We start from the raw sequence: 25,994 nt of genomic DNA on the forward strand, positions 1-25,994 counted from the left end.
ATGCATGAGACACACTAAACATTCAACAATCATGAGATCTTAAATCAGCTACTTATAGTTAATACCATTCTAACTCCACTGTCCTTTACCCACAAAATGCAAGTCAAATCCAGGGTCATTCATCAGGATGATTGATAAGATACAGCTATTGGCCAAATATCCTTGTCTCTATGTCTTTCCAGTATACAAATATGTATGTTGGTTTCATGCACCTTCAGTCTATTGAACCCCCTTGCTCAAATATCAACTTTGATCCTTATAACTACACCACAAGAGACAAAAGCTGACACAGAAGGGAAAAAACACAGGAATAAGAACATGGCATAATCCGTGTTCGGGTAGTTTGGTCCTTCTACCTTGCTTATACCTTATCTGAAGTGTGTTAAGTCTGTCTCACCTCTTTCCTCTTCTCTTTGTGTCCTACATTTTGTAGGACAAACTGCAACTCAAGCTTCTTATTTTGGTCTGTGGGTTTTTTTTTTTTTTCCTGTGTCCTCTGGAATGGCTCTTCCAAAGGGTCTTGGAGACTACCATTGCCCCAAGCTAACTTCTCACATAATATGAACTGACTTTAGAAACTTTGCCCAAAAAAGGGGTCATCAAATTATCTATTAGTCTGTAAAATTATGTGCGACCACATTCAGACCCAATCAACAGAGATTCAGGAAATCAGAGATATGCATAACAGCTGACCATCTTCTTTTCATTGTATCTCATTGAGGACGCAAGGCATCTGTTGTTCTGTTTGTAGATTCTGCACTATGTTGGACAAGAGACTTTATATTAGATACATGGAAACAATATGCACGTGGCCATGCATGGCAGCACATGCCTTTAGTCCCAACTACTTAGAAGGCTGAGGTAGGAGGATCACTTTAGTCCAGAGTTCAAGGCCAGCCTAGGCAACATAGCAAGGTCTCATTTTAAGGAAGAGAGAAAGAGAGGAAGACAAGAAAAGAGAAAGAGAGGAAGGGAGGGAGGGAAAGAAGGAGGAAAGGAGGGGAAAAGGAAAAGGAAATGAAAAAAAGGAAGAAATATGTGTGTGCTTGACTATAAAATTGTCTGCCTAGTATGTGCCCCCCTCTGGAAACAGTCCCTCACCATCCCCAGATCTGGCATGAAAGTTATAGGTTTTTATGGTACCTCATTGCCTTGATTTCAGTTGACTGATATAGTAATGAGTACCCAACCTAAGCTAAGCCAATAAGCTGCTTCCCTGGGATTTTCAATTTGGAATCCAAATAATTAAGGTCTGTTCTTCTCCACTATATACATTTGCACAGTGTATTTCTAAGGATTGTAATACATTAGGATTTTAACCTGACATGTTAGGTTTTAGAGTCAAATTACTTAGATTTGAATCCTGATTCTGACATTTATTATCATGTGATCTCAGGAAAATCTCCTCTCTTCAGTTTCCTTATCTATCCAATAGAGATAACTATAATACTCACTTCATATGGTTATAGTGTAGTAGAGCATAGGACAGTACCTTTCACTAAAGAAATGTTAGCTAGCTTTACATATTGAGACAAAGTATTTTATTTTTCACAAATCTGACTTCAATGTTATTCAATTCAACATTTCTTTTTAAAGCACGTACTATATTCCAAGCATTAAATTAAACTTAGGGGGAAAAATCCAAAATAGATGATTCCTGCCTTTGTGGAATTTATACCTCAGTGAGAAGAAAGACATTAAATAAATAACTACACAAATAAGTATAAATATGAACTATAAGTTTTATGAATTATAAGTAGAGGGGTATGAACGGATAGAATTAGAATGCCAACCTAGTCTTCCTTAAGAAAATAATGACTGAAAGATAAGCATGAGTTAGGAGAAGGAAGAGGAAGTTGGAAAAAAAAAAGATTACTAGGTAGAGGGCTCATGAACAGTGACTCTAAGATGGGAAAGACCTTGGTGACTTAGGAAATTAAAATGAGCCAGTATGACTAGGTTATAGTGAGAGAGGAGGAAATCCAGTGGCCTGACATGAGACTGGAGAATGGGCAGAGACCAGGTCAGACAAAAGTTTTCAAAATGAGTAGGATTCCAAAGAATTAAGGTCTTGGAAATCAGGGTAAGGACTTTGGATCAGGGTAGTAGTGGTTGAAAATGAGAGAAATGGACAGAGTTAAGAAATATTTGGTGACAGAACCAATCAAGCACTTATCTTGCTTTCTATATATACTATACTGCTAGGTAATCAAGTAACAGATATGAGGCAGTTACCTTTTGTGGAAACATTGTAGCTAACAAATGAAGGATGGCAGAATTATATCACCATTTAAAAACTCCTAATGAACGAATCGATCTTGGCATTACTCGTTAGTGGCTGGCTACTAACATCACAAAAAGAAAAAGAGACAATTTTTTTCATTGTTTCATAATGGAAAAGCACATAACCACTTATGAAGTAACCTTGCCAAAAATTACAATCAAATCTGACAAAACAACCTAGTTTTTGTTGTCTTTTTTTTACTAAGTTGGGGATTAAACCCAGGGCTTTATGCTTGCTAGGCTCAAATGCTCTACCACTTGACCTATGCCCCCAGACTGCATCTGATAAGACATCTAGATCCTACTACCAATTTATAGAAAATGCAGAGGATAAGGACCATGTTAAATACACCACAGTGATGCAATTGACAATATCTAGAAAGCAGCAAACACTATAGGACGAACAACATAGTCGTCAACATAGTCTTTAAAAAAAATACTGGGAAAAAAGAGAAGAAAAAATATAGAGGACTTAAACAATATACAAGCAAGCCTGGTATAACTACACAACAAACCAAATATATATATCAAATCTGTATAGGAAGGAAGGAGATAGGTAAATAGGTTAGTGGTTGCCTGGGGCTAGGGTGTTGGGAGTAAATGGGGAGTAACTGTTAATGGGGAGAAACTGTAAAGGGTTCCTTCTGGATAATGAGAAAGTTTAAAAATTATTTTTAGCTATAATGGTTAAACAACTCTGTGACTATACCAAAAACTATTGAATTGTATACTTTGAGAGGATAAACTGTATGATATGAGTTATATCTTAATAAACTGGCATATATAAATATACACATACTACATATAGCATATACATTATATTACGCATTATAATAAAATATGCACTATGAAAGTATATTTATAGGTACATTATATATCCAAAAGAAGAGAGCTAAGGATGAGAAGAAATTAGCCAAGGAATGGAGTATTTCTATATAGAAGAAATGTGTGCAATGCAAGAAAAAGCATGGTATTTTAGATGTGAAAAAAATAACACTGTGACTGGAATGTTCCTTGGTGTATAACAAGAGATGAACTGAAGACATGGGAAGGGCCAGATTGTGGAGTGTTGTGAAAGCCTTACTAAGGGTTTGGTGCTTTATTCTAAAAACAATAGGAAGCCATTGTTGGATGACGTGATTGCTATGAGTTACAACTCTGGTTACTGATGTGGATTTTGGAGCCACAGGTTGGTAAAAGAATTTATCAAGGTGAGAGAATAAGTGAGCAAAGGTTTATTAGTACACTGTTAAGGGAAACAGCTGGACAACAAAGGAAGTGCTACTGCCTATTGCACCATGTGTTGGAAGTAGAGACTTGAAATGGAGAGGATAGGCAAGTTCTTCATCTTGCCAACTATAGATGAGTGAGCTCCTTTTCCCCTGACCTTTGGGTTTCACCAGAGAGTTGCTCTGGCCAGAGATCCTTAATTATCAGAACAAGGTTGTTCCAATAAAGAGTCTGTATAAGGCACAGGTCCTTCACCTCTAAGGGCAATGGTTTCCTGATGCTCACAAAATGAACCCCTTTGGGCCACACCAGAGAGTAGCACTAGTCAGAGACCAGCAATTGTCCCCAGGTCCAAATGCAGAACTACTAAATGTCCCTAAGTGAAAAAGGAAAAATAAAGTTGCTGTATGGGCTACCAAACTGTGGATTTCAAAGGTGTGGGTTGGTAGATTACAGGGTAAGAGAGCAAAGGTTTACTAGGATTCTGTTAAGGGAAACAGTGGACAGCTAGGCAACAAGGGGAGTGCTGCTGCATTGGTGTGAGATTCAGGGTATGCTTTTTTGTGTACTTTTCTGGCCTAAATATGCTTTTCTGATTGGTTGTTTCTGGTACATCTTGCAGTTTAAGCATTTTTTGTAGTGTGACCTCAGCTTTCTTGAAGCATTTTATGCAAACATCCTTGCAGCTGGGCACAAACATCCTTGCAGCTGTGACCTCAGCTTCCTTGAAGCATTTGTGTAAGCATTCTTGCAGATGGGCATAAATATCCTGGCAGCTAGCTTCAGCCCTCACTTCCTTACTTGTGCAAATATCCTTGCATCTTTCATCTTGGCCCTCACTTTTACATTTACACAAACATCCTTCAGTTGTGACTTGACCCTCACTTTTACATCTACACAAACATCCTTGCATTGTGACCTGGTGCTCACTTTTACATCTGCATAGACACCCTTGCCCTGTGACCTGGCCCTCAGTTTTTATTTTTTGTGTCTTTGGCAGTACTGGGGTTTGAACTCAGGACTTCAAACCTTGCTAGGCAGGCACTCTACCACCTAAGCCACTCCACCAGCCCTTTTTTTGGTTGGGTATTTTTCAAGATAGGGTCTTGCAAACTATTTGCCCGGACTGGCTTTGAACCAAAATCATCCTGATCCCTGCCTGCTGAGTAACTAGGATTACATGCATGAGCCACTAACAAGTGGCCGGCCCTCAGAGTTTATTTATTTATTTATTTATTTATTTATTTATTTAGTGGTACTGGGACTTGAACTCAGGGCCTTCACTTTGAGCCACTCCACCAGTCCTTCCTTTGTTTGTTTTTGGTGAGGGGTTTTTCAAGTTAGGGCCTTACAAACTATTTGCCTGGGCTGGCTTCAAATCTCAATCCTCCTGATCTCTGCCTCCTGAGTAGCTAGGACTACAGACATGAGCCACTGGCTCCTGCCTGACCCTCAGTTTTATACCTGCATAAACATCTTTGCATTGGAACCAGGCCCTTACTACCTTCTTTTGCCTGAGTTAGTACCTTTGTTCCTGCCATGCCCCCATAAGGGGACCTTCCTCCACAGCTACCATGTATAGAATGAAGAGAAGGGACAGTCTGTTTGAGAATAAGATAAAGGGTATTACAATTCTCTGAGCACAAACTATTGTCATCTAACTTTAGGATAGTGGCAATGGGACTAGGCAGATTCACCAGGACTTGTGATAGACTGGAATTGAGATGCAGTACACTAGTAGAGTGGCAAAGGTGACCTGCCCACCTGGGAAATGAGTGAAATGGGAACACTAGAAGAGGACAAGTTTCAGGTTTAGGGAGCTAGATTAATCTTTGTTTAGATATTTTGAATGATCTAAGAAGGAAGCAAGGTTGACTTAAGCAATAACGGGCTCTCTTCATTGAAATAATTCAAGTCAGGCTAGAGACCTTTCTGGGGAGGAGAAAGCATTCTTGTTCTGGAATATGTAAGGACTAAATTAAGTTCCCATTCAGCTGTAATGATCTACTGCAAGAAAGTGTCATTTTGTTGGAATTTGTTCCCAAAACAGCTCATGGCTGAAACAAAACCCCTGGAATTTGCCTGGAGTTTGAATTCCTCAGAATTGTCCATACCAGGTTAATAATTAAAGGTTCCTCATACTGTCTAGTTTATTTGTTTCACCTGTGTACAGAATTTCAATTTCACAAAATCCTCCCACCAGTATTATTTTAACCCAATGTCAAAGAAAGGTATACGTATTCCAGCAACCCAAAGGCAAGTCTCTGCTAGCTTGGGAAGAAAAGACGTAGGAGGCTGCAAAAGCCACAGAAACTGACCCTGCCCAAAGACAAAACAAGAAGGGAGCTCCTGCAATGGCTAATCTTCTCTGTATTTTTCCTCACGCCCTCCCCAAGCATCTAGCACTTAGCCCATAAGGGTCCAACAGCATTATTTGGTTAATAAGTTCTTCAGACCTGGGATGGGGGGGTGGGTTGGGAGGAGGATAAAAAATTTTACATGTAAAATGAGAAATAGAACAGGCTCAAGAAGGAGGAGACAAGAGACTAAGGGGAGCAATTTTTTGTATCAGTTCTGCCAGTCTTACAGTGAACGGCAGCTGCCATCTCAGTCCCTTGAGACACAATTAGTAAAGACGTATCTAATGATCTTTTATTGACTATGCTATTAAATGCACTAGGAGAGGTAGTCTGGATTGATTTGACTTACTTTATCCCCACCAGATTCTTCTCAGTTGTTTACCTTGTACATTTTCACACACTGGGCACAAATGCCTCCAGTTCAGTGATCTTCCTGAGTCTTGCTTGGCCACTGTCATGTCTCTCCTGGGTAAGCATTCTGGCTTCTTTCCCTTCTGCTTCTTCAAAACTCAGAGCAAAACTGGCTCTAATTTGCATCCTTCTGATTTTGCTCATCTCTGAAATGGGAAGAACAAAAATGATAGTGGGAATAACACTAAAAGCCTATGGATTAGGTTGCTGTGGGGATTAAATACATTGCATATAGTTGAAGCCTTGTAGGAAACTACAAAGACTACACAAACAGAGTTTGGTTTATTGCCTTTATTTCTAAAGTAGATTTGATTGGTTAGAATTCTGGTGCTTGGGCTTTTGGTTGCTTGTCTCTTAGGGAGAAGATTCATGTGAGATGTTGCCAAATGTTTCAGAAGAAAAATCCACTCTAGTTAGGTGGGAGGTCAATCCACCTTGCACAAAGAAAACTTTAAAAGCTGGAGGTGTGGGAAAACAAACTATGCAAATGTCCAGAGCGCCCAGGGCTCACGGGCCCAGGTGGCATCCTGCTACCTCACATGCTTGGAGAGCACTGTGGCCTGCTTCCCGGGTTCCCTCCAAATCGCTGGGTCTCTGTTTCGAGTGCATGCCTGCCAGGCCTGGAGAAGCCAACACAGGGCCCTGGGTGGTTTAACACTTTACACAAGTGAGATTTTGCAGGTGACCAAGAACTCCAAAAGCCCCTAGGCACTTCTGGTCAGTCCTGGATGACCGGCACACTCCCTCCCCGGCAGGCCAGTATTGAATGACAGCAAGAAATAGTTTTGGGTTTTTTTTCAGCGGCTCTAGGTGCCCCTGTGTTGGGAAAACGAAAGGGACGTGGGGGTCGATTTTTCTAGTCATCTCAGAATTGCATTTCCTGCCAGGTCAACCAGAAAAATGCTAGAACGATCTTGCAGCGCGGCGAGGAGGCCAGAGGCGCCAAGGCAGGAGCGATGTGAGATACCTGGCCGGGGGCAGCGCAGGAGGGTGGGGGGGGGGGGCGCTGTTCACTGGAGCCGCGGTCCCGCCAGATTCGCAGGGTCCCTCGCATGTCCGCGGGCCGCCCCTCCGCAGGCCTCAGTTTCCATGTGTGCAAAATGGCCACACTATTAACTAATCTCTCTCGCTGACAGAAAGAGGGGCTTGGGGTGTCTCGGTTTCAGTCCGCTACAAAAACCACCCGCGAAAGCTGGAGGTTCTTTCGTTTTTAGTTCAACGGGAGGGAAAATACGGAATAAGACTTCCCTCCGTGTTAGCAAGACGGCTAGAGGAATTGACGGGGCTTATGGTGCATATGCATGTAAATGTGCACATGTGCACACATGCAAACTGCAAAGAGAGTCGAGGCCCAAGGCGCTCCGGTGTTAGGCGGGCTCCACCGTCTAAAGGAGACCGGATTACCACAGTTCAGCCTGGAGAAGCTGCGGGCCTTTCCTGCGCTTGCGCAGTAGCCGCGTTTCCCTGGGCCCCGCCCCCGAGCTCGCGCCGGACCCACCCACTTTCCCCCTCCCTTTCCCCAGCCCGGCGGTCCGCGCAAAGCATTGTGGGACACAAACAAAGTGCCCCCAAACAGGCTGGAGTGAGCCGAGCAGCGACGGCGGCGGCGCTGGCCCGCACGCGCGCGGCGGCGGCTCCCTCCCAACCTCCCCTCCCCTCCCCTCAGTCCCCTTCCCCTTCCCCACCCCGCCCCGCCGGGAAAACGCGAGCCGTCGCCGCGCTCCCCAAATCTGCCGCCTGTCCTCGGCCAACCGCCCCCAACGGCCGCCCGCGCGCGGCTCCCCGGGCCCCCTTGCTCCTCCCCTCAGGGCCCTCCAGTCGCCGGGGGTGCTTTCCTCCCCGCGCCGCGCACTCTCCCACCTCGCAGGCTCGCCGGTGGGCTGAGCCGCCATGCCCCAGCCACAGGCTGCTCACGGGCCTAGGCGCGGCGGCCCGAGATAGGGTCCCCTGAGTCTCCCGGGGGAGGAGAGGGAGCCAGCCGAGCGCTCCGCCCCCTCCCCCCGGGTTGTCGCCGCCGCCACCACCACCACCGCCACCACCTAGCCGCCTCAGCCTGGCGGGGAGGAGGAGGAGGAGCAGCAGCAGGCCTCCGGGCCCCCGCACCGCCGCCCGCAGGTAACGGGGAAGGGAGGGCGAGCGGGAGGGCGGCCGGCCGCCGGTGCACTCGGGGTGCGCCCGCCCAGGGACTGACACCACGGGACGCCCACCTGGGCGCTTGTCTGTCACCCCCCATTGCGCCTGAAGACACCCCGCAGGGTCCCCTCTGTGTTTTTTAATCCTTGGGGAAGGAAACTGGCCTTGGGCCCCGCAGCAATCACCCCGGTTTTCCAGGGGCGCTCATTTGCACGCGCATGTGCCCAAACCCGAAGCAGGCGGAGGTGTAAACCCCCTCACCTGGTCTGTCTGCGAGCCTCAGACCTGTTTGTTCCTTCCTTTCCCTGCTGTGTTTTTCTCTGGTACTGGGAAGGAAAAGATGACACTTTAAAAAAAAAAAAAAAAAAGAAGAAGAATGTAAAGACATCTTTTTCTTCCCTACCTGAGGATCACTGTGCATCTAGTCATTTTACTGTTGGCCTAAGCAGAAAAAGGGATTAATTATCCTCAAGTGAAATGACAAGTATGTTAGAAAGGAAACCGCACCTATTTGAGTTGTATTAACCTTAACCAGAATTTAGTATAAAGCCCAATGTCTTGGACTTTCTTGGAACTTACAGTAATCAGGACAAAAGCTTAGTGTCTTTTTAGCATATAAATAGACTTTCCGTCGAGATTAGGAAAAATTCTTTTTAACTTTTGCTTATTTTCTTAGTGCTTTATTTGGAGATAAGCTGATACCAGAAGCAAATTACACAATATGTTATAGATACCCAGTTTGGTAAAGATTTTCACTATCTTCTTTTTCCCTACGTTTTCAGTTGTAATTTGAATCTAAAATATAAATCTTCATTTTTCCCCATTCACTTTGGCTTCTAATAGATTAGGAATATTTAATGTTATCTAATGTAGTTTCCCCTTATGGAATGTGAAAATGTTTTCCTATTGTACAAGCGATTAACATTCATTAATTAGATTTACTTATTTTATGCAACACCGATAGGTATTTTACAAACGTAGCCTACTAATTCTGAGAACAACTTAACGACCTGGATATTATCACTTGAATTTTATAGATGTGACAGAATCTTAGTGATGTTAAGTGACTCACCTTCAGCGGCACAAGTAAGAAAAGTTGAGATTTGAACCCAGACTTAATTCCAGGGTAGGTGTACTTTCTGCCGTACCCCTCCACTAGAAGTACATTTTAGTTTATGTCAAGAAAAATTTCAGTCTTAACAAAAATTGGGGAAAAGATACAATGACTGCCCCCACTATCTAGACCCATTGACTAAAGTTTGCCATATTGTATCCTGCTCTTTGTTTGCTTTTTGTTTCTAAACAGGATCTCACCTGCCTTAACCTCCCAAATGCTGGTATTGCAAGTGTGGGCCGCCACATTTGAACCTTAAATATTTCAGTTTACACTTCCTAAAAATACATTCTTCTACAATACCTATCAAAATTAACATATTCAGATTTCCCCAGTTGTTACAAATTGACCAAGTTCCAAATTAACCTGCCTCCCCCTGACCAAGCTGTAGTCAGTCTAGATTCATGCATTTGGTGATTAAGTGTAGTTAATCCCTTTTGTTAACACATTCCACCTCTGCATTTTTCTGAGACCTAATTGACCAAACCAGTTGTCTTGTAAAATACACCTAACTTCTGACCTTGCCCTTGTCCTCCCAGTGTCATTTTCATTTATTTCTTTTCTTCCCCCTAACTTCCTTTGAAATCGTGGTCTAAGCAAAGCCTCCATAACCTTAAAGTAAACTTTATTTGCTGAGAAAACTTAATAGGTAATGCTATGTATCTCACATTGGAGATAGGTAATGTCAGATTGCCACAGTGTTAATGATGCTAAGTATGAATACTTGATTAAAGTGGTAACTACCAAATCACTTGTAACAGTGTGTCTTTAGTTCTTATTACATGTAACCTTAGGGTGATTTTTTGATACAATGTAAATATCCTGTTTCTGAGTTTTGCTTAGCACTCATTGATGACTCTTGCTTAGCTCAATAATTTTTTGGAGATTCTTTTTAGGGAATTTCTTAATTAGGTACGACTTAAATTACCCATAAAAATGCAGATCAAATGCCTGATGCCATCACTGAGGAAATAGTCACTACAATGAAGTTTTTTCTTTATTTTGGGTGATAACACCACATGGACTTTATTGTTTTATAACCAATATGATCCTTTTTCTTTTTGATGACCATATGGTCCCAGATTTGTAGTAGGAACCCTTTTAAACTGGCCACTGTGTTTTGACACATAGGCTCACTATTAATGTTGGAGTGCTTTCTGACACAAGATATCTCCAACTGCTTTGTGCTTTCTTTTGTTGCACATCTGGAAAGGACTGTTTATCCAAGGAGTCTTGGTTCTTTTAGTGACAAAGAGCATGTAGAAACCAAAATTGGGATGTTTGGTATATTCATTGCTTCTAGAGTGTCGTTGCTTCTAGGTCCTTTTGAGAGGAGAGTACTAAGAAATGGTTTTTTAGCTTGTTTAATCATGAGTTCATAGTGATATATCCACTTCAAATTTAGCATAGCAGACGTTTTCTTCTTTGATTCTATATTTGTCTCTTGTCTCAAATGAAAATCTTGGTACTGAATAAAATTAATAAACTTATTTGCTGCCGTATACATAAAATCATTTTAAATTATAATACCAATATTACTGCTTCTGAGTGAAGTTGAAGGATTTTTTGCATGTATTTTTGTCCTTAGAATATATCATATGAAGGATATTTTTCCAGTACTATGTTCAAAAGCCATTTAAAATACTTCTAGTTATGCTACCAGCTTCACTTTTCTACTTTAGGATTTTATTTTTGAATATGTAAAATATACACAAGATTCAAAAGTCAGTGTTTCTTGTTAGTTTTTTAAGGTAAAACATTCTTTCCCTTTGCCATTCTCCTTTTAATATCTATTGTCATTGTATCTTAAGGGCAGAAGGATTAGTAGTTTGTTGAGGCGTGTTACCTACCCATAGCAGTACTTAAAAGTTTTACAGTTATATTCTGATTCCTCTGGCAAAGTGAAAGCACAAGATTAATCTTTAGAAATTACCAAATAGATTTCAAGCTTGCTTTTGCAGCTGTCATATTTTTAAATAAAAGTGAAACTGCAGCGTTTACTTGAAAATCATGTCTTTAAAAAAGAGGCATGTAGCTGGTAGAGGTTTTATGAGTCCATCTACTTTTATGCTACACAACAAAATTTACACATATGCTATCTGCAGATATAAAAGCATTTGAAGTTGTGATCAGTGAAGATAGCACATTTTGTTTGGATTGCACCAATTTGATAAAAATTCATAATTATGTGATCTCAAATACTATGTTCAGATGGTTTTAAGAGAAAGCGATAATTTTCTAAAGTAGGCAGAGCACAGTTAGTCATTTTATTGGCCTCATATCAACCAGTGCTGAAAAGCCAAAGTTGCGCCCACAGTGAGTTTTCTGTGTTCACCATCACTGCCATTTCCCTCAGAGTGAAGTGGGATGATAGAGGGTACATATGCTTTGAACCCATTCACCCTCATTCTGTCTTTAATCTCAGTGACTCGCTACCCAAGATTGTTAAAACAGATAAGATTATGGGAAAAAAAGTGCTACAAGTAGTTGCAAGGGTATGTATACCTATATAGCAGCCACAGCCTATTGTGGCATACTGACTGTATGGACTAATATGGTGGTAATGATAATTGCTAACATTTGTTGTGCCCTTCCTATATGCCAGTTTTGCTAACCATTTTATATATCATCTCAGTTAAATCTCACCCCTACCCTCTGATATTGCTGTTAGTATCTTTTCTCAAAAGAAAGGGAACTGATATCTAGAAGGACTAGATGACTAGCCTAGAGTGTCCCAGTTAGTTAGTGCCAGGCCCAGCTTTCAAACTCAAGTTTGGCTTCAGAGCTAGCACTTGGCTCCCTGTTATACCTCAGGACCAGATGTAACAAATCATAAAGCTGAATTCATTTTCAGTCCCCTTGAATAAGGAACCACATCACTAATCTTATCCAATACTAAAGTTGCATATGTACTTGTCATGTTTTTTATACACCCTTAAATTTCCTCTTCTAAGAAATGTGGGAATTCCTGTTCCCTTTGTCAAGAACTGCATTTCAATAACACTTTAATAGACATTTAAAATTTATAAAAACTCAAGATGGGTTAATGAATGGGTAGATATGTGAAAAAACAAGTATATTATAATAGAATGTTAATGATAGAACATAGATATGGCTATTTAGGCAATCAACTGTGAGTTTCCTATAATTTTGTGTGTATGAAAATTTTCACAGTAAAATGTTGGAAGGATTGATTAAAAATATATCCTTATTGGCTGTGCCAATAAAATACAATAGCCATGTTCCTGTATATGATGAGTATTTGAAAATTCTAGTAAGTCTTCCTGTCCTTGTAAAGAATAAAATTCCGTAGTCACTGAAAATGGCCAGACATCAAAGACTGTTTTCAAGAGGATTCCCTCATTTCTTAGGAGACTCCTAATTAATTAAGCTCCTTCCAAGTATAATTTTTAAGTACCCCTATAAATATTACATATCCAAATAATTTCCCCCTTGTGGTTTCCTAACATTTTGTAGACTGCTTTGGAGTATACTCTTTCTGTAAGCTTTTATAGGGTACTTTTGCTTTAAATGCCACCACATTCACTGCAAAACAAATAGTTCTCCTATCTCATAGTGGTTGTTTAAAATTTTTCTCCTGTTAAGCTGAAAGTTACATTAGTTTTTCTTTGTTTTTGATATTAGAAATACTTTAACCCATTTTAAGACATGAGCCAGAGATCCTATGGAGTCTTGATCATACATTCTAAAATAGTGACTATTTATATGCCTTTAAAAATAAAAAAGCAATAGATTTATATTACACTGAACCTGTTCTGCCCTCTTCTCCAATTTTGTTGAGGAGAAAACATAAAGAGATAATAAGAAAGACCTACTGTTTTTGCTAGTTTGGGATATAGCTAGCCATACAGAGATTCCTAGCATGGATGCTTCCATGCACTTGTGTATTACAACCCACAATGGTTCACTTCTATCCGACCTCTTCACTACTTCATGGTCTCCTTCCCATAGAGGCCTCTGCCAATTTAAGATTACTTTACTGGCTCCTCAAGCACATCAACTGCATTCAAATTTAGGTTTCCTTTCCTTTCCCTATTTCTCCCATGAGTGTTCTCCTCTTAGTGTGTGACCCATGTCCAATAATATTACTGCATTTGTTTTGGGTCTGTAATCTTCATATGAGGGAGAAGATGCAACTTTTGGCTTTCTGAGTGTGGCTAACTTTGCTTAAGATGATGTTCTCTAGTTCCATCCATTTACCTGTGAATGACAAAATTTCATTCTTCTTTTTGGCTGAGTAAAATTCCATTGGGTATAAATACCACATTTTTTTGATCCATTCGTTGTCAGTTGTGGTACATGTTGGCTGTTTCCATAGCTTAACTATTGTAAATAGTGTTGCAGTAAACATGGGTGTGCAGGTGCTTTTGTAATAACTTGAGTCGCATTCTTGAAGGCCACCTTGAGTATTGCACTAATGTCTTTACTAACATTATTATTAGTGCCTGGGATATTCTTGGCCAGCACATTTTTACTTATCTTGGTGTAATGTGTCTTACAGTATTTTACATCGATAACTGTCTTAAAACAGTGAAAAATAGAGGGATGAAGCTTATTCTTAATGCCTCACTCTTCTTGGAGAACATCATCTCCCTTTTCTCCACATTAAATATTCTCCCATCTTAAGATTCTTTTTGTGTAGCTTTAAAAAAAAAATTAAGATTACAGTTGTTTGCTCGTAGCATAGCTCAAGTGGCAGAGTCCTTGCCTAGCAAGCACAGGCCCTGAGTTCAAAACCCTAGTATCTCTAGGCACTGGTGGCTCTTGCCTGTAGTCTTAGCTACTTAGAGGCAGACATCAGGAGGATCTTGGTTCAAAGCTAGCCAGAGGCAAATAGTTTCTGAGATCAGGATCTTGAAAAACCCAAAAGAAAACAGGGCTGATGGAGTGGCTCAAATGATAGTGTTGGATTTGGAGACTTAAGGCAGATGAGTGAGTATCCCATCCCCCCATGCAGAGCACTATGATTCCTGCATCCTAAGAAGTTCTAAGTCTTCATTCCCATATCCTGAAGAGGAGATACAAGGTCTGATAGATCTGCCACAGGGCTGATGGGCAAAATGCTCTCAAGATTGTTTCCCCTCCCTCAATAAGGAGCAAACAGACCAGTTCATCTAAGAAAGCCCACGAATCCATGGCCAATGAAAAGAACCCACCTAACCCTTACCCAAACCCAGAGTTAAAACGTCCATAAAAACCCCAGCCTTCACCTGAGCAGTGAGCTACCGGATTCTGGGCTCCACTGCACTGTTCTTGTTGTAGCCTTTCCTTTCTCTCTAATAAACCCTACTTTATGTACAGACTTTGGCTTACAAGTCAATCAGCTGCCCCACAAGCCAGTTCCCTGGCTTGTGAAGTCAAGGACCCTCGACACCAGCCCGCAACACTTCAAACTGGCATGTAACAGTAGAGTGCCTGTGTAGCAAGCCTAGCAAACATGAGGCCCTGAGTTCAAGCCCCAGTACTGCCAAAAAACCAAAAACAGTACCACCACCAAAAAAAAAAAAAAAAAAAAAAATCGCACATTTGATATGCAGTATGTTCGCAGTTTCAAAATTCTGTTATTTTACAATATTGCTAAGTATTTTGGCTATTTCAGTCTCAGGATATTACTATCCTACAGTCATATTGTATATGTTTCTCTATACGGAGGTAATTTACTATTAATTTAGTGTTGATTGTTTTTGATGCATTCAGTGTAGCTCCACTACACTACCTTTAAATATGCTATCTTTGGGTAGCATATTTTTTTTTTAAAAAGCCAGAATCTTGCTGGCAGACCCGCTGAATTCAAACTCCATTACCCCTAAATCTCTAGTTTTTAATGGAACTACTTACTACCTCCTAGTTTCCCAAACAAGTTTAGATGATTCCTTTTTGAAATTATTTTCTTATTTAGATCTTAACCTGCTAAGACTCTGATCCTCACTTAATCTTGGCAAGCATGCCAAGATTTAGTACTATACTTTATTAAATATTTTATTTGTGGTCTTTGATTAATAAGCTTGGCATATCCTTTGGTCCAAAGAAAATGAAGCTTAAGAGTTTTCTTTTTTTTTCTTTTTAAAATTTTTTTTATTGTTTTATTATTCATATGTGCATACAATGCTTGGGTCATTTCTCCCCCCCTATCCCCACCCCCTCCCTTACCACCCACTCCACCCCCTCCCTCTCCCCCCCACCCCCTCGATACCCAGCAGAAACTATTTTGCCCTTATCTCTAATTTTGTTGAAGAGAGAGTATAAGCAATAACAGGAAGGGACAAGGGTTTTTGCTAGTTGAGATAAAGATAGCTATACAGGGAGTTGACTCACATTAATTTCCTGTGCATGTGTGTTACCTTCTAGGTTAATTCTTTTTGATCTAACCTTTTCTGTAGTTCCTGGTCCCCTTTTCCTATTGGCCTCAGTTGCTTTTAAGGTATCTGCTTTAGTTTCTCTGCGTTGAGGGCAACAAATGCTAGCTAATTTTTTAGGTGTCTTACCTATCCTCACCCCTCCCTTGTGTGCTCTCACTTTTATCGTGTGCTCAAAGTCCAATCCCCTTGTTGTGTTTGCCCTTGATCTAATGTCCGCATATGAGGGAGAACATACGATGTTTGGTCTTTAGGGCCAGGCTAACCTCACTCAGAATGATGTTCTCCAATTCCATCCATTTACCAGTGATTCTTCTTCTTCTTCATGGCTGCATAAAGTTCCATTGTGTATAAACACCACATTTCCTTGATCCATTCACCAGTAGTGGGGCATCTTGGCTGTTTCCATAACTTGGCTATTGTGAGTAGTGCTGCAATAAACATGGGTGTGCAGGTGCCTCTGGAGTAACCTGTGTCACATTCTTTGGGTATATCCCCAAGAGTGGTATTGCTGGATCAAATGGTAGATCAATGTTTAGCTTTTTTGAGAAAGTTCTGTTTAGTTCACTTGCCCATTTCTTTATTGGTTCATTAGTTTTGGGAGAATTTAGTTTTTTAAGTTCCCTATATATTCTGGTTATCAGTCCTTTGTCTGATGTATAGTTGGCAAATATTTTCTCCCACTCTGTGGGTGTTCTCTTCAGTTTAGAGACCATTTCTTTTGATGAACAGAAGCTTTTTAGTTTTATGAGGTCCCATTTATCTATGCTATCTCTTAGTTGCTGTGCTGCTAGGGTTTCATTGAGAAAGTTCTTACCTATACCTACTAACTCCAGAGTATTTCCTACTCTTTCCTGTATCAACTTTAGAGTTTGTGGTCTGATATTAAGATCATTGATCCATTTTGAGTTAATCTTGGTATAGGGTAATATACATGGATCTAGTTTCAGTTTTTTGCAGACTGCTAACCAGTTTTCCCAGCAGTTTTTGTTGAAGAGGCTCCTATTTCTCCATTGTATATTTTTAGCTCCTTTGTCAAAGACAAGTTGGTTATAGTTGTGTGGCTTCATATCTGGGTCCTCTATTCTGTTCCACTGGTCTTCCTGTCTGTTTTTGTGCCAGTACCATGGTGTTTTTATCGTTATTGCTTTGTAATATAGTTTGAAGTCAGGTATTGTGATACCTCCTGCATTGTTCTTTTGACTGAGTATTGCCTTGGCTATTCGTGGCCTCTTGTGTTTCCATATAAATTTAACAGTAGATTTTTCAATCTCTTTAATGAATGTCATTGGAATTTTGATGGGAATTGCATTAAACATGTAGATTACTTTTGGGAGTATTGACATTTTTACTATGTTGATTCTACCAATCCATGAGCATGGGAGATCTCTCCACTTTCTATAGTCTTCCTCAATCTCTTTCTTCAGAAGTGTATAGTTTTCCTTGTAGAGGTCATTCACATCTTTTGTTAGGTTTACACCTAGGTATTTGATTTTTTTTTTGAGGCTATTGTAAATGGAATTGTTTTCATACATTCTTTTTCAGCTTGCTCATTATTAGTGTATAGAAATGCTAATGATTTTTCTATGTTGATTTTATATCCTGCTACCTTGCTGTAGCTATTGATGATGTCTAGAAGCTTCTGAGTAGAGTTTTTTGGGTCTTTAAGGTAAAGGATCATGTCGTCTGCAAATAGGGATATTTTGACCGTTTCTTTACCTATTTGTATTCCTTTTATTCCTTCTTCTTGCCTAATTGCTCTGGCTAAGAATTCCAGTACTATGTTGAATAGGAGTAGAGATAGTGGGCATCCTTGTCTGGTTCCTGATTTTAGAGGGAATGGTTTCAGTTTTTCTACATTAAGTAAGAGTTTTCAAGGACTTAGATGTATTACAATTGTTTTGCCTTCATTTCATTTTTCTCTTACTAATGGTATTTACTTGTGTGTGTGAGTATTCCTTCCTCTACTTTGATTTTTCCCCCCTCTTTTACATTTCATCTACCTGGGTTTTACTTTTTCTTTGGCTCTTTGTTTTTATTTCTTTCTGCTTTGGATGTTCCCACTGCTCATTTCCTTTTCATGGCTTTCCATCACTGTGTGAGGACAGTTTCTTTTGTCTTTGATGCCTTTCCCATGCTGTAACTGTACTGCTATGAGAATTATTTTTATTTTCAGGAATTACTGTCTCTGGTTTGTTTTGTTTTGTTTTTTGTTTTTTGGTTTTTTTTTTGGTCACCCTCTCTCATTTTTTTCCCCCTACTTTTCTCAACTAGGTTTACTTAGCTTTACTTTGAGAGGCAGTGTAGTATTGGGTTAGGAGCACAGACTCTTAGCATACCACCTGATTTCAGAGCTTGACTCTGTTAGTTGCTAGTCTGACCTTGGGCTAATTCCTAAACTTTGCTGTGCTTCATTTTCCTCACTGGTAAGATAAAGATTTGAAATGGTATCTATCTCAAAAAGTTATGTGAAAATCAAATCATTTAATATATAAAAAGAACATTAGAACAATGCCTGGCACATAGTATTGCCAGATGGGTCATCTAAGGAGACCCTGGTCCAGAAGATCTTAGGTCCTTGATTCTCCCAAAGAATTGAACAGACACAAAATGCAAAATAGTAGCAAGGCTTTATTGAAAGAAAAGGAAAGAATAGGCCCTGGCCATGTGGCACAGATCTTTGTTTTAAGGCCTGTTTATAAGTTATAAGTACAAATGGGGGCGGGAGGGGGTGCCTTTGTAAGAGGGGATAGGGTGAGTGCGCATGCACTTATGTTGGTTCCCAAGTCTAATTGTGTGAGACCCACTGTTGATAGGGTCTTAAGTAGAGGGTTTTACCTAAAAGATCAAATTTAGTACAGGTTCCTTCTGGTCTGAACCAGGGAAGAGATTCTGTTGCAGAATTTAAATCTGGAAAGGGATTTACAATTGAAAAGGAATTTACAACTGAGGAGATGTTCTAGAGTGGTACTCATGGGCAGGAGGAATTTCAGTATGGGGTAACCTTGTGCTGAAGAAGGTAGAGTCCCTGTCTGGCCACTTTTTCCTGTCACTAACTGGCCTCTGTATTAATAATCATTAATAATCATTAATTATTAATTAATGATTATTGCTACTGCTTTTCATTTAAAAATTGTTCACAGTCATAGGTTATTACTACTACAGACTTTGGATCTCCAGTTTCAGTTAAGTATTCATTGCCTCCTAGCTATCCTTCTGTTTTGTTTTTTTCTCCACACATTGTTTCATTTTCTCACAATTGTGCTCCATCTCCTTCCTTCTCCCATATGCCTCTACCTGTAACTTCACAGAGAAAACCCTCCCACACACTTAACTATAGCTGTACCCTTCCTTTCTTTTCTTCCAGCATTGGCTGTTTAAGGCTAATTCTTTCATTCCTATTCTGAGTCCCATTTCCAACAGCAATCAAAACATTCTTTGTGTATTTACATGTATTATATATTACTTATTCAGAGAATATATATATATGTACACATATATATGTATATGTATATAAATAGGGGGAAATAAAAGAAATTTTCTAGTTTCTCCACTCTCAAAAATCAGTATCTTCTCTTGAACTCATTTCCTTCCCACTAACCCCTTTGCTCTGTCTTTAGAACCAATCTACTTCAAATTGAATTGTCTGTACCCAGAGTTTTCACTTCCTCATTTCTGTGCATTTTTTTTCTCTTTGTCTATTGTAATCTGTTCCTAACTTTACTACTTCTTACTTGAGTGCTATTACAAGGTTCATAGTGACTCTTAGACTTTGGTCTATAAATCTTTGACCTGTTGAAACTGGAGTTTTAAACCTAAGGCCCAAACTTCTGGTCCAGCCACCCACCCCTAAATGCCAAATAAATAGGCATGGCAAAGACAAAGAAAGGAGATTTATTACACAGCTTAGAACATGCCATGAGAAGAGGCAGAGTAAGTACTCGGCTTATCTTCAGCCACATTCAGAGTAAGACATAAGTTATAGGTTTAAATAGACAAAAGAACTAGGAGCAGGGGACAAAAAGTATGCATAGTTAAACAGTTCAGTTAAAATATGGTCTGCTTTGTCATTATCTCTGTTACTGTTCTGAGAGAGGTTCCAGCAAATAGTCCATTCTGAGGAAGGTCTACTGTTGGAGGTAGTTTCTGTCTCTTTTCATGAAGGTGTTATCATCTGTCCTAGAATCTAAGGTGATTGCAAAGTAACTACAGAGAGAATGGCTTAGAGCAAAGACAGATTCAAAAATGGAGGATAGATACTATGCTTTTCTCTTGCTGCTAATTTGTGGGCCCAAGAAGGAGTCAGTGCTTTTCTGCAAAAGCAGTTTGAGCACCTCTTACATTTGGCACTGTCAGTCACTCCTTGAAATACCCTACACCATTGGTTTCTGAAATGCTCTACCATTCTGATTATTCTTTGTATCTCTTTCCCAGGTTTTCCTTCTAACCCCACCCCCATTTTTCCCTTTACTTCTCTGTTAATTTTACTTATTTTTCAGAGAACCAAGTTTTGGCTTTATGTCTGTTCTGTTTTTCCTTTTACTTATTTTAGGCTTAGTTTGCTCTTTTTCTAGCATCTTTAGAAGCCTAGACCATTTTTACAAATCTGGTGATGTACCTGTAACATAAAGCTTATCATAATAGTTTTTAAGAATACAATTTAGTGGCTTTAAGTACATTGACATTTTTATTGATCACCAAACATCTCAGAACTCTTTTAATCTTTCAAAACAAGAACTCTGTCTCCATTAAAAAAATGACTCTCCATTCTCCTTTCCCTACATTCCCTGGCAGCTACTCTCAGTGTCTATGTATTTGGTTACTCTAGGTACATCATATAATTGGACTCATACAATATTTCTCCTTTTGTAACTGGCTTATTTCACTCAACAGATGTCTTGAAGGTTCATCCATGTTGTAGTATATATCACAATTTATTCCTTTATATGCTGAATAAATATTCCACTGTATGTATGTGCCACATTTTATTTATCTTTCCATAGAAATTTGAATTGTTTCTACCCATTGACTATTGTGAATAATGCTACTTTGAATATGAATGTTCAGAGATTTGTTCATGTCCCTGTTACATATATATTCTCAGAGGTAAATTGCTGAATCATATGGGTAACTCTATTTTTCTTTTCTCTTTTTGGTTCTGGGGATTGAACCTCTAGTCTTGCACATGCTAGACAAGGGCTCTACCACTGAGCTATAGTCCCAGCCCTTGGTTTTTGAGACAGGGTTTTGCTATGTAGCTCAGGCTGGTACTGAACTCAGATTGGCTTCAAATTGGCAATCCTCCTGCCTCCACCTCCCAAGTGCTGAGATTATAGATGTCTACCACCATTCCTAGCACCCTATTTTTCATTTTTTAAGGAATGGAGTGAAGGAAAGTTCTAGTAGTTTAATGTTGCTAGTTTAATTGATTTATTGGTTAATTGAGTAAGTCTCAGTCTCTCTCTTTGTCAGAACTCTGATCTAGAAAGAATTTATTTGTGTAGGAAAATTATTCAGATCCTTAATTCAAAAATGGCTAGTTTGACCTGGGGTGTAGTTCAGTGGTAGAGTGTGTGCTTAGCATTCTCAAGGCCCTGTATTCAATCTTTGGTACCAAAAGGAAAAGGGAAAATGGATACTTATAAAACTTAAGTGATATTTTAAAGCTCAGGTAAAGTAATCCACGTTAAATTCTCCCTGAAAACTTAATAAACACTTAAGGAAATAAGCCATTGTCAAATAAAAATCACAGGCACTTTTATTAGTGTTGAGAGAAAGAGAAAGTATGTTCTCAGATGAGTTTCTCATATGAATCCATTCTAAAAAGCATGGTACCTTTCATGGAAAAATACAGGCATTTGCTTTTACTTAGATTGGTAACAGAATGAACAAAGTTTTAAATATCTGTAAAGGAAAAAAAAACCAGACTCTAAAGAAAACAATATTGAGAAGCATCTTATTTCAACATTCTGGAGACAAGGAATGTGATTGAATTATGTTTACTGGTTTGAGTTCGTACTAAAAGGTTTTCTATGAAATGTTTACATGATACATGTGTTTAATGTTTAAAATATCTATTTCATATATTTTCTCATTTGCAATTAAATTTTTATTGTGATTAAACATAAACATGCTTATCTTCAAAATAAGCACCATAAGCCACTTTTTTGAGTTTTTAAAATGCCCACTCTTTTGGGAACTTAGAAAATGCAGACTGGGCCCAGCCAGTAAGAGCAGGATCTGTAAAAACCTCATTGACCACCGATTATATGTGAAAATACTGAAAAGTTGTGTTGAGGCTTTTATGGAATTAGTACACCATAATAAGTGGTGTTATTGTTACTGGTATTTACACAGTAAGTAGTGTAGAAACAAATGATTAAGAACCTCTCCTACAAGTGTTGGGGAGTATAGAGTCTACCCTCCTGCTTTTTTTACACAGACTTGGAAACAACAGTCTGTCAACAATTAAATAGCAGGTTATGGTATATCCATGCTGTGGAATAGTCCTCAGCAATAAAAAGAAACAAAAATTTCTCAGATCCATGTTGTTAGCAACAGGGGTAAATCTCAAGATAATTATATCAAGTGAAAGAAAACAGATAAGAATACATACTACTGTGTGATTTAGTTTATATAAAATTCAAGAAAATGCTGCTAATCCAAAATGAAAAGCAGGGCTGGAAGCATGGCTCAAGTGGTAGAAGCACCTGCCTAGTAAGTACAAAGCCCTGAGTTTAAACCTCAGTGCTGACAAAAAGAAAGAAAAGAGAAAAAAAAAAAAAAACACATTCCTGGGTAGAAGCAAGAACTCCATAACAAAGGAACACAAAAAAAAAGTGAAAGGAATTACAGAAATGTTTATTATCTTGATTGTAATGAACATACATAATACATCAATTGTATACTCTAAATATGAACAGCTTATTGTACATCAGTTATATCCCAGTAAAGCACTTAAAGTGATGTTTAAAGAATCTCTGCTGGGAGCATAAACATGGTTGGTTCCATAAATATATTGTAAATATCCTTGGAGAGGCATGGCATATGTACTGGTAAATCCTAAATTGATATTATCCTGGGTCAATGATCCAAACAGAACTCCTGTAGGAATTCTTTGGAAGAAAAGACAGCATGGCTTAGTAATAAAATGATTTATTAAAAGTCAGGAGTTCTGAGTTTGAGTCCATTAGACCACTTATTTTCTGTGATCTTTATTTTCCCTGATCTTTAATTTCCTAATCTATGTCATAGTTTTTAAGATTCAACAAAAATGCACTTGAAAACACCTTGTAATCTAAAAAATGACATACAGATGGAAGGCATTGCCGACATCTGGAGTAGAGAAAAGAGCAAAATACAGAAGAATTTAACCTGTTAAGCAATGAGGGAATTCCAGAAAGGGATCAGAAGTTGGGAAGTAGAGGTGTGTATGATATATTTAGAGAATAATGAGTTAGAGTTACTTTGACTAGGGCAAAGAGTTCATTTTGGAGAGAGAGAGCAGCCTAAAGCATCTAAAAGCAAAAGAAGGAGCAGAAAGCACGTAAAATATATAGTGAGAAATTTTAGCATTTGGATATAGATTTCTGTGACTGGCTTTGTAACCTTGCATAAATCATTTCTTCTCTGGGTCTAATTTCCTTATCAGTATAATGGAAAACGGATATTGTATGTTGAAATCAATTAATATTAAGTATATGAAACTGCTAAAAAGTACCAATGCTGTTAATAGTTGTTCAGAATTATATAACTAAGGAATGAGCTAGTAAGCATCTGGACTCAGATGATTAGGTTTTAGAGACCATTTAAATAATAGTGGAGAATTAGTTGGATGTTGTTAAGACAAAAGGCAAGGAGAATAAATAAGGATGCTTATATTAAGTAGTCTTAACACAGTGGCAGTGGAGAAAGGAAAGTATGAACTTGAGAAAGGTCTTAATGACCAGGTCTGTATTGGGAGGAAAAGGAAAAGAGAAGTTGTATTAGTTTTCTGATTATCGTGAATAAGATGGCTTAAAACAACAAATTTATTTTCTCACAGTTCTGGAAGCTAGAGGTTTGAAATTAGTATTCCTGGATTGAAATCACAGTGTTGGCTGGAGCCTACTCCCTTCAAAAGCTGTAGGGGAGAAACCATTCTTTCCAACCTCTGTTGACCATATCATTCCATCACTCCAATCTCTGTACACTGCCATGTGGCCCCCTTATTTCCCCACCCCACCCCCTTCTTTTCTTTTTTTCCTTTTTTTTTTTTTTGTGGTTTGGGGGTTTTAAAAAGTAACATTCAGAAATTCAAAGGATTAAGCATGGACAGATGGGGGCGCGGGGTTCACTTTTTGGAGTTGATGCTGTCAGACCAGAAAACTTCAAAAAGAAGAGTACATTTGTGAGGCATGATAGTGAATTCACCTTGACCTTGTATCAGTCCAACTTTCATAACTATTACCTAATGCCTGAGAGAAGCAATTTAAATAGTGGTGCAGTTTCAGCAGTGTCAGTCCATGATGGGGAGGGTATAGTGGAGTAGAACTATTCAGCTTATGGCAGCAGGTAGCAGAGATGGAATGCCTGGCATAACTGCTTTTCTCCTTTTTTCCCTTTGATCCATCAGGGCTCTCAGCCTATGGGATGTGTTCTCCACATTAAGAACAGGTCTTCCTCTTTCAGTTAAAACTCTCTGGAAACACCCTCACTGACACACCCAGAGGTGTGCTTTACCTCAGGCACTTCTCAATCTAATCAAGACTATCACAGACCTGTTGAAGTACCTGTGGACTTGCTTATCTATTGAGGATGCTTATTTTGCATATTAGAGAACCTTTAATCAAGTGGCTTAAACAATATGGGCCTTCAGTATTTCAAACAAAACAAAATAAAGAAGTGCTCGGCTAAGGTAGCTTCAAATTCAGTTCATTCAGCAACTCAGTGACATCTTGAAAGACCTAAGCTTCTGTCAACTTTTTACTTTACCATTCTTAAGACTAGCTCTCCCATGGTTACTTGATGGCATTCATAATTCTAGGTCTTAAATCCAGAGATGGAAACAACTTGTTTTGTATGCCTTTTTTTTTTTTTTGAAGGGGGGGTGTGCCTAGAAGACCTAATCTTGAAGCTACCAGCACATTCTGTTTTTCTTGACCAAATATTTTCTCAACGACTGTCTTTTACCTACGTAGATCTTTTATAGCTATAATACAAATTTGTTGAGGTATGTGCCCCTGCTCCATATACAAATGTAACACCTATCCTTTATCTTTTTTTTTTTTTTTTTGCAGCCCTGGGGTTTGAATTCAGGGCCTCATGCTTGCTAGGCAGATGCCCTACTGCTTGAGCACTGGGGAGACTGAAGCCAGCCTGAGCTACATAATATGACCAATCTCAGAAAGAAAGGGATGAAGGGAGGGAGGAAAGAGAAGGGGAAGGGAGGGAGGGAGGAAGGGAAGAGATGGAGGGGTTCTGCAGTGGAGTGTTCACTAAGGGAAAATAACTGAGTTCAGTTTCAGAGGTTGAATTTAAAGTATGGCAAACACGTTCACATGGAATTATCTAGCACTTTAGCTGATCATTGGAATCCCAGAATTGAAGTTTAGGAAGGATGCTGTTGGAGATGTAAGGTTAATTCAGTCAGATGAGATAGAGTTAGAGATCTAACCATGTGGGCAGTTCATCTTTTACTCACTGTTGTGTCATATCCTTATATATATACTGTGTGCCAGTCAATATAGACTCTTACATAGACTTGTCATTTAATTCCCAGAATGATCCTCAGAAAGCTCACCTTATTTATTTAGGTCATCCAGCCTCTTCCACAATACAGTCACGATTAAGATCCAGGTCTGTCTGAACTACAAAGCTATCACTCTTAGTAATTTATACTTTCTCCAGGCAACATTATATTAATTGATAGTTGAATTAAATGTTAAATATTTGAATACAGAGGGATGGACATGGTAATGCCAGCTCCTCAATAGACTGAGGTAGGAGGATCACAGTTGAGGGCAAAATTAGCATGAGACCCTATCTGAAGAAAACACAGGACTAAGAGGGTGATTCAAGTGATAGAGAGTTCTTGCCTAGCAACCT

At 39.3% G+C, this 25,994-nt stretch overlaps 1 protein-coding gene and 1 long non-coding RNA gene across 4 annotated transcripts in view; one reads left to right on the top strand and one right to left on the bottom strand.

Annotated features, from left to right (window-relative positions):
* The window catches only part of LOC141420863 (uncharacterized), a 29,708-nt gene extending 21,430 nt beyond the window's left edge, over positions 1–8,278 (bottom strand). Inside the window, exons 1-2 of the long non-coding RNA XR_012445539.1 lie at positions 8,145–8,278; positions 6,256–6,430 (exon numbers count right to left, since the gene is read on the bottom strand). This is a non-coding gene — a long non-coding RNA (uncharacterized lncRNA). The remainder of the gene's footprint in view (positions 1–6,255; positions 6,431–8,144) is intronic.
* Zbtb44 (zinc finger and BTB domain containing 44) overlaps positions 8,264–25,994 on the top strand; it is a 68,567-nt gene continuing 50,836 nt past the window's right edge. For all 3 annotated transcript variants that reach the window (XM_020166977.2, XM_074066329.1, XM_020166980.2), the window contains exon 1: positions 8,264–8,399. The gene's annotated coding sequence lies outside the window, so the exon portion shown is untranslated. The remainder of the gene's footprint in view (positions 8,400–25,994) is intronic.

This window comes from Castor canadensis, chromosome 2 (assembly GCF_047511655.1).
Source record: "Castor canadensis chromosome 2, mCasCan1.hap1v2, whole genome shotgun sequence".
Classification (NCBI taxonomy): Eukaryota; Metazoa; Chordata; class Mammalia; order Rodentia; family Castoridae; genus Castor; species Castor canadensis.